Genomic DNA, 9,859 nt, shown 5'->3' on the forward strand with positions numbered 1-9,859 from the left:
ACCCTTGAAACTTCCCTTTATTTGTACTGCCCATGTTTTCAGAACTACTATAATTTTATGCAGAATATCCCAATAATTTCCCAAAGCCTTTAATATTTCATATGATATTATAAATACCGTTATTTTGGAAAAGAATAGGAACACAGAATATGCAAGTGTAATATAGTTTAAGAATCACCTTATGCGCTGTACTAGGTATGTCTGAACCTCTTTCCTTCTAGAGCAAACATTGTGGTGGTGGTGATGGTGGTTACAGGCATGATGACACAGACAATGATAATTGGCCTCCTCAAAAAGTCCCAAATATGTGCCCGGCATTTTGGTAACTGAATTACACACATTCATGTAAATTTTATGCCTAAGCCTGTTGGCACTGTATATGTGATTTTCCCCACATTTTAATAAAGGGATTGAACTTCTGAGGAGTTAAATAATTTGTTGCTCAAATCAATCAAACAATAATTAAGAAAATAACCTGGATATGAAATTATATACAAATAATCATGGATATAACTCAAAATTCGTATAACACTGGTTGTGGGAGCCTGAAATTTGGATCGAAAAAGGATAGAAATCAACCAAAATTATGATATGATATGGCTAAAAGCAGGTTTTAAAAGAAAGAAAATACTTTTACCATCACAAAAATGAAGTGTGTTTTATTCAGGAAATGGAGGATAAGTAACAATTGCTCATCTGGTAGAAACCGCTGCCCAGGTGACAGACAGACACAGAAGACAGTGAGAGAATCCTCAGAGGGTACCCAGGAGGAGAGATACTGCTCTTCCTTCTGAGGCTCTGTGATGCTTTCTTGAATACCTCCCAGAGGGAAGCAGCATAGCAGACTCAGATAGGAAACCTCTGACCGTCAAGAATCACCACACTCACACTGCAGGCTGAAGGGTGGAAAGCTTCTTCTGTATCCATGATAGGCTTTGAAGAGAAGATGAAGGTGGGGCTGTGGAACTAGGTGAGCCGATTGTCCTTATCCTTTCCAGATGCAGATAAAAGCTGAAGCTGTTACTTGTTCTTGGGTGGGCACTTCTGCTGGCATTGCTGGGGAGGTGTCACAGGAGGGCATTTCTCAGTGCACTTTATAGGTGGGCAAGGGTCTGAACCCTTGGTAGGTGAGCAAGGATCAGGGCACTTAGTTGGGCACACTGGAGTTTGCTTGTCCTGCTGCTTGCATTGCTGCTGTTGAGAAGACATTTTTCTGGGGTCTTAATATCTGAAAGAAAGTATATGACCGTGTTCACAAGAAGGAATTCCTTCAGAGAGAAGAGCCAAAGCTTTTATAACTCAAATAGACAGTATCTCTCCAGTCTCTAAGTACGGGTTTTAATCTCTTTAATACCTTTTAATGAATTTCTGACTTCTCTCTCGTTCTTTAGCAAATCTATTCATCAGCCCGGAGAAAACATTGTCTTTTCTCATACAACATTTCCAAAGAAAATAGCTTTCTTTAAAAGAAACAAGCAATGTTTTCTCTTTGGGTTTCTTTCTTCTTCTTTTTTTTAATGAACACGTCATCTTCAAAAACAGCCATCACAAATTCTAGACTCCTGGGCTAGCTCACAAGCAATTTCTATCACCATTTTTTCTTATGAGGTCCCGACAGGATTACTTATGTACAAAGCAAAGGGCAATCAGGATGAATGTAAGGGCATCACACCTTCTAAGATAAATGCCTCTGAAATCACAGCAGAGGTCTGAGAGAAAGGCATAGAAAAATGTAAATACTTTACTCTTTATCCCTTCATGTCAAAATTTCCTGTTAATTTCTTTTTCAATAGAGGAATTCAAACTAGGTTTCAGAAATCTACTAAATACAATAGAACATTGGGCGCAGATTCCAAGTTCCCAACCACTAAGGAGCATTACACCCATGATCATAACTTTGGACCCATCAAATTTGCTGTCTCCAGCATAAACTCAACATTCAGGGGCCCGAGAACAAAGTTGAACTGAAGAATCAGACTCACCAGGATATCCAAAGTCAATCGGAACTCGAGCAGAAGGAAGATAGCTGTCGTGCAGCAGAGGCCCTTTTTATTGGGGTTTGCTGCCCCACCCAGGGGGAAGCGGAGCTACCAAAACTGGCCTGATTCAGTCATTTCCCAACCAAATGCAAATCCATCCTTAACTGGCTTGGCAGGGACTCTGAAAACAGGTAATGTCCTGCGCCAGCATCTCCTCACTAGATTATGTTCTCATGACTCACAGAGTCCCTGCCTTATTTCTCCGTTTCAGTGGTTTGTGGCAGTGGGAGGATTTCGAAGCTTCTCTAACTTGTAGACAAAGGTTCCGTTTCTTGATTGGGGAAGATGACCCTTTTCTATCTTTCAGTTTCCTTGACCTCTAAATCTGCCTGCCTAGTTGCACTTGAACTGGTGGCCATTTATTTGTACATGCTGGTTTGAGAAGGGCCTGGCTACCTGGTGACACCTTTCTCTTTATCTCAAGCCCATCTTATAATGCATTTCCTCTTGATCCATGGCTTGCTAAGTGAAGTATCTTCTCTTCTAAAATGGACTGAAGGAGGGTTGCAGATCATCTCCGATGACTTCCCACCGTGATACATAGATACGTTTAATAAAGTGATGACCTCAAGGGACCACCTTTCATTGTTTTGCTCCTTCAAATAAAGAACATCCAGCAGTCACATTCCTATGAATTTGGTAAATCTGTTTCACTTCCGGCCACAAGGAGGTCACTACGTGCGTAGCATCACCTACCATAATTCCAATCAGCTGGCAGATCACAACTTAGACTTACAATACAAACCAAGCCTTTTACTCATACCTCCCAAACGTGATATACCACCTGCTCTTACCTAATTTCTCCCAAAGGATCTCTTTGGATTTCTTCAACTTTTGAAGAAAGCTCAGAGGGGTGTTTAAGTATTCTGGCTTCCTGTCCCTTTGAAATTTTTGGAAAACCCTATCTAATAGGCAATGCCATTCAAGTCTCTAATTTTATATGTATTTAATATTTATGAATTATTTAAATACATGTCATTTCACATCAAATCTACGGGTAAATTCAAGAGAAACTTGATATTCCTTTTTTAAACATGCAGTCACTGAAGTTCATTGCCATTCATATAAAACTTCTTCATGATTAATAATAATTTTGTTAAAATTTTAACCTACGTTTTACATTTTCCATTTTGCTCACCGTGGAACATATGTCAAATAAGCGTATTTCCTGCTCTACATTCTTCATACAATTTGTCAGTGTGATGGAAGAAAAGTTTGGTGGTTAATTTATGGGTCACCTTCCCTGGCATATGGTCCCCGGTTATCTGCTGAAACATTATTCTGGGTGTTTCTGTAAGGATGCTTTTGCACGAGAGTATTATTTACATCAGTGGCCTGAGTAAAGGCGGTTGCCCTCTATAGGGTGGGAATTCCTCTTCCAATCCACTGACTGCCTGAGTAGAACAAGGCTGACCATCACCGAGGTGAAAGATGATTCTCCTGATGCATGGGCTTCCAGAAGTCTCTCAGCTCTGCAGATTTTGAGTTTGCCAAACTTTGTAATCTCTCTATCTCTCTCAATCAATCTCTCTCTCTCTCTCTGTCTCTCTCTCTCTATCTCTATCTCTCACTGTCTCTCACTTTCTGTAACATATTTCTGTATGTATATATATATTTATATTTTGCAATATTTAATTTGAATATTTCATCTGCCTTATCATGTACATGATTACCTATGGTCAATTAAAATTACAAATTTTCCAAATTACTATAAAGTGAAGTTAAAGTAGAAATTACTAATGTTACATGACACATCTGATGTGGAATTATGGCAAATATAATGAGCTTGTAGCAAATAACTGAAGTCAGGATCCAGTGCCCTAGCATGTTCTCCAAATATCTTATTTCTACCTTTTCAGAATTTAGTTGTCAACAGTTCTTCTACAGTTCCTCTCTTCTCTCCTGGACCTGAACACTACTCTTTTCTCTGCTGTCCCCTTGGGCACTGAAGCTTCTTGTGATGGGTCATGGTTGGTGAAGGGCCCTGTCTGGTTTAGAACTAATTTGCAACTCTCATTTTATATTACTGTGGAATGTGGGAACACATGTTTCATGGAATCAGGATGTCCCTCTCACCTGACACGAACACTTCCCTAGACCGCTGTTGTGCACTTAAAATTCCTTTATCAGGAAATAAATCCCTTGTATTCCATAAGTAAATATCAGGTTTCAATTGTGTGAAACCAAAAATAGATATAAGATAACATTTAAGACTCACAGCGTCACATATAAGTGATTGAGAGTGGGGTTGGGAGTGGAGAGAAGGTCAGAGCATTAAGGTCTGAAATCTAGATGAAATATGGGCTTAGGGCTCATCTGATATACTTGCTTTCTTCTGCTTTTTCCAAACATGCTTTATGACTTTGAAGACAGTAATAGAAAAAGGTTTTCACTGTTTATTCTCTGTCTTCTTTTTCAACCCTCCAGAACCCTCAACCTGCCACATTACCTTCACTGCCCCATATATACAACATAACTGTCCAAGTTGGTACTTTGACATGTTGCCCATGCATTTAGTAAGAATCCTTTCATAGCTTTCATAATTCTACCTGCAGTCAGAAGGAAGAACTGGCCTAGTAACGTGTCTTGAGCAACTAACCTGCAAGCTTCTGAGGAATGTCGTTTTATAATGGGAAAGGAGGAAGAAGAGGAGATGAAGAGGAGAGAAAGAGAAAGAGGAGACACTTGAGATTTCAGAAGAGTCACCAGCTAAGCATGTGCCAGAAGTCCAGGACCTAACCTGTCCCTCAAGCTCAGCCACATGTTCACTACTATAAAACTTTAAATATTATAATAGCTGGTTATAAAAATGAAATTACAGTATATAATTTATAATTGGGAAAACATAAAGTTGTTCAAAAATGAACACGTCTAATAAACTGCCAAGAAAAATCACTGCTTATGTTTTGCTGTATTCAGTGTTAGGAGTTTTCTAGTTTCATAAACCCACAGACATGCATACATGTCTTTCAGGTTACTGATTTGTGATCTTTTATCTTTTGCAACATAGATGCCTCCAGCCATAATTTGCTCTCTATACGCTGCATTACATTTATCCCTAAATTTCTTCTATGTTTTCTTTGCATTTTCATTCACCCCATAGAATTTTCTATGTATTTCTTATTTCTTCTTCGAGCCATTGTTTATTTAAGAGTGTGTTTCTATACTCATAGATGTCACAGAAACAGAGAGTAAACTGGTGGTCAGCAGGGGCTGAAGGGTTCAGCAAAAGAGGAGATGTTGGGCAATGGATACAAGCCTGCAGCCATACGATGAAGAAGCTCTGGGAGTCTATGGAACATCATGGTGAGTCTAGTTAATAACACTCAGTTGTGTAGTTAAACTTGCTCAGAAAATAGACCTTAAGCATTCTCATCACACACACACACACACACACACAAATACACAGACATAGACATATTTAAATGGTTAATGTTGAAGTGATTAATGTATTAAGTGACCAATGGTGGTAATCACTGCACAAAGTACACGTATGTCAAATCATCCCATTATGCACCGTAAATATGTCAAATTTAATTTGTCAATTATACCTCAAAAATTCCGAATCGAAAAGATGAAAGAAGAACCCTCCTACAAAACAGTAACAAAGTTTGAGAATCTTTGGGTTCCTTCTCCTCCTTGCCTCTCTTAGGCTCTGATACTGTTCTCTGAGAGAGCTTCCCTTAACAATTCTTCTCTGTGGGCCGTGTATCCCTCTCACAGTGGATAATCCCTTCTAGTCACCTGTACTGACCACATCTGAAAGTGGTAGGGTATAAATTGGGGAAAGAGGGCTGGAATGTCATTACAATTCTTGAAAAATCAGTCTTTTTCGTTTTGGCACATAGTTTATTTAGTTGTCATTTCCCTCAAAAACTTATTAGACACCGGACATCATTCATTCCTCCAATCATTTCTGTGTCCCAGGGACCACACTCAGGTCCTTTTCTGGAAGTAATTTTCTGGCCTGATTAAATTGCTGCCTTGGTCCCTGAACATAATTTAACTACCATGAGGCTGCCTGGCACATAGTTGGAAAGACTACAACTTCTGTCTCTTTTCTCTGTTGTTACAGTCAACTGAAATTGGACTTCAAGTTCAAAACCACTTCTAACCTCATCTCTTACTCTTTACGGCTTACAAGTGTTGACTTTCCTAATTCAACAAGGTTTTGAATATCTGTGCTGTATTTTTTCCTATTCATTTTTTTTTTTTATTTCTGACCTGCCAACCAGAATTTTTTTTCCTGAACATATATTTATTGAAATACCCCGATCAAGTCAACAAGTGACCAATATTTGGTCTGCCTCTCAGAATACCATGGACAAAATTTACTGCAAATATTTTCCCATTGAATAAAATGTATCACCACATTTATGGCTTCCAATATCAGATTCCTTGCTTAACACCTCCAGACTCTACGCCAATGCCATAATTTTAAGATATGTTACAGAAGCATCCCTTCTCAAACACTAATTTCTGTGTCAGGTCAAATAACACTAGCTACAGGAGAGACAACTCCCAAATATCAGTGTTGATATCTCACTCATACAATTGTCTCATAAGCATCGGGCAGTAATCGGGACATCGTTTTTTTTCCTGCAGTTCTGGCATCTTGGACTCTTTTACTTCTAGGACCACAAGAAGAGATATGCTTAAAGAACACATCCCTTTTCACCGCTTACTGGACCTGTAAGCTACTCACTTAGAAAACAAGCTGCATAGCAACAGTCATTTTGTAAATCTAGATAAAGAGTGGAATCCCCAGTGTACCTCAAAAGTGGGGTCAAATCAGTCAAGAAAGCAATTTCAGACGTGAAAAAATATAATAAGACACTGAGGTTGTTGAGTTTTGCAGTAAGAAGAACGTGTTGTGCACATGGAGAGCAGGCAGCACTGTGCATGGTAAGGACCCTTGAAACTTCCCTTTATTTGTACTGCCCATGTTTTCAGAACTACTATAATTTTATGCAGAATATCCCAATAATTTCCCAAAGCCTTTAATATTTCATATGATATTATAAATACCGTTATTTTGGAAAAGAATAGGAACACAGAATATGCAAGTGTAATATAGTTTAAGAATCACCTTATGCGCTGTACTAGGTATGTCTGAACCTCTTTCCTTCTAGAGCAAACATTGTGGTGGTGGTGATGGTGGTTACAGGCATGATGACACAGACAATGATAATTGGCCTCCTCAAAAAGTCCCAAATATGTGCCCGGCATTTTAGTAACTGAATTACACACATTCATGTAAATTTTATGCCTAAGCCTGTTGGCACTGTATATGTGATTTTCCCCACATTTTAATAAAGGGATTGAACTTCTGAGGAGTTAAATAATTTGTTGCTCAAATCAATCAAACAATAATTAAGAAAATAACCTGGATATGAAATTATATACAAATAATCATGGATATAACTCAAAATTCGTATAACACTGGTTGTGGGAGCCTGAAATTTGGATCGAAAAAGGATAGAAATCAACCAAAATTATGATATGATATGGCTAAAAGCAGGTTTTAAAAGAAAGAAAATACTTTTACCATCACAAAAATGAAGTGTGTTTTATTCAGGAAATGGAGGATAAGTAACAATTGCTCATCTGGTAGAAACCGCTGCCCAGGTGACAGACAGACACAGAAGACAGTGAGAGAATCCTCAGAGGGTACCCAGGAGGAGAGATACTGCTCTTCCTTCTGAGGCTCTGTGATGCTTTCTTGAATACCTCCCAGAGGGAAGCAGCATAGCAGACTCAGATAGGAAACCTCTGACCGTCAAGAATCACCACACTCACACTGCAGGCTGAAGGGTGGAAAGCTTCTTCTGTATCCATGATAGGCTTTGAAGAGAAGATGAAGGTGGGGCTGTGGAACTAGGTGAGCCGATTGTCCTTATCCTTTCCAGATGCAGATAAAAGCTGAAGCTGTTACTTGTTCTTGGGTGGGCACTTCTGCTGGCATTGCTGGGGAGGTGTCACAGGAGGGCATTTCTCAGTGCACTTTATAGGTGGGCAAGGGTCTGAACCCTTGGTAGGTGAGCAAGGATCAGGGCACTTAGTTGGGCACACTGGAGTTTGCTTGTCCTGCTGCTTGCATTGCTGCTGTTGAGAAGACATTTTTCTGGGGTCTTAATACCTGAAAGAAAGTATATGACCGTGTTCACAAGAAGGAATTCCTTCAGAGAGAAGAGCCAAAGCTTTTATAACTCAAATAGACAGTATCTCTCCAATCTCTAAGTATGGGTTTTAATCTCTTTAATACCTTTTAATGAATTTCTGACTTCTCTCTCGTTCTTTAGCAAATCTATTCATCAGCCTGGAGAAAACATTGTCTTTTCTCATACAACATTTCCAAAGAAAATAGCTTTCTTTAAAAGAAACAAGCAATGTTTTCTCTTTGGGTTTCTTTCTTCTTCTTTTTTTTAATGAAAACGTCATCTTCAAAAACGGCCATCACAAATTCTAGATTCCTGGGCTAGCTCACAAGCAATTTCTATCACCATTTTTTCTTATGAGGTCCCGACAGGATTACTTATGTACAAAGCAAAGAGCAATCAGGATGAATGTAAGGACATCACACCTTCTAAGATAAATGCCTCTGAAATCACAGCAGAGGTCTGAGAGAAAGGCATAGAAAAATGTAAATACTTTACTCTTTATCCCTTCATGTCAAAATTTCCTGTTAATTTCTTTTTCAATAGAGGAATTCAAACTAGGTTTCAGAAATCTACTAAATACAATAGAACATTGGGCGCAGATTCCAAGTTCCCAACCACTAAGGAGCATTACACCCATGATCATAACTTTGGACCCATCAAATTTGCTGTCTCCAGCATAAACTCAACATTCAGGGGCCCGAGAACAAAGTTGAACTGAAGAATCAGACTCACCAGGATATCCAAAGTCAATCGGAACTCGAGCAGAAGGAAGATAGCTGTCGTGCAGCAGAGGCCCTTTTTATTGGGGTTTGCTGCCCCACCCAGGGGGAAGCGGAGCTACCAAAACTGGCCTGATTCAGTCATTTCCCAACCAAATGCAAATCCATCCTTAACTGGCTTGGCAGGGACTCTGAAAACAGGTAATGTCCTGCGCCAGCATCTCCTCACTAGATTATGTTCTCATGACTCACAGAGTCCCTGCCTTATTTCTCCGTTTCAGTGGTTTGTGGCAGTGGGAGGATTTCGAAGCTTCTCTAACTTGTAGACAAAGGTTCCGTTTCTTGATTGGGGAAGATGACCCTTTTCTATCTTTCACTTTCCTTGACTTCTAAATCTGCCTGCCTAGTTGCACTTGAACTGGTGGCCATTTATTTGTACATGCTGGTTTGAGAAGGGCCTGGCTACCTGGTGACACCTTTCTCTTTATCTCAAGCCCATCTTATAATGCATTTCCTCTTGATCCATGGCTTGCTAAGTGAAGTATCTTCTCTTCTAAAATGGACTGAAGGAGGGTTGCAGATCATCTCCGATGACTTCCCACCGTGATACTTAGATACGTTTAATAAAGTGATGACCTCAAGGGACCAACTTTCATTGCTTTGCTCCTTCAAATTAAGAACATCCAGCAGACAAACCCACAGCCAACATTGTCCTCAATGGTGAAAAACTGAAACCATTTCCACTAAGATCAGGAACAAGACAAGGCTGCCCACTCTCACCACTCTTATTCAACATAGTTTTGGAAGTTTTAGCCACAGCAATCAGAGAAGAAAAGGAAATAAAAGGAATCCAAATTGGAAAAGAAGAAGTAAAGCTGTCACTGTTTGCAGATGACATGATACTATACATAGAGAATCCTAAAGATGCTACTGAAAAACT

At 39.4% G+C, this 9,859-nt stretch overlaps 2 long non-coding RNA genes across 2 annotated transcripts; both read right to left on the reverse strand.

The window, feature by feature from the left end:
• Positions 1 to 644: 644 nt before the first annotated feature.
• Positions 645 to 2,225, reverse strand: LOC307068895. The gene is made up of 2 exons (XR_013811474.1): positions 1,983 to 2,225; positions 645 to 1,228 (listed from the first exon to the last, which is right to left on the reverse strand). It is a non-coding gene; the product is annotated as an uncharacterized lncRNA (long non-coding RNA).
• Positions 2,226 to 7,594: 5,369 nt separating this feature from the next.
• LOC307069286 lies at positions 7,595 to 9,175 on the reverse strand. The gene is made up of 2 exons (XR_013811487.1): positions 8,933 to 9,175; positions 7,595 to 8,178 (listed from the first exon to the last, which is right to left on the reverse strand). It is a non-coding gene; the product is annotated as an uncharacterized lncRNA (long non-coding RNA).
• Positions 9,176 to 9,859: the final 684 nt, after the last annotated feature.

The sequence above is a fragment of the Hyperoodon ampullatus genome (assembly GCF_949752795.1).
Source record: "Hyperoodon ampullatus genome assembly, chromosome: 2".
Classification (NCBI taxonomy): Eukaryota; Metazoa; Chordata; class Mammalia; order Artiodactyla; family Ziphiidae; genus Hyperoodon; species Hyperoodon ampullatus.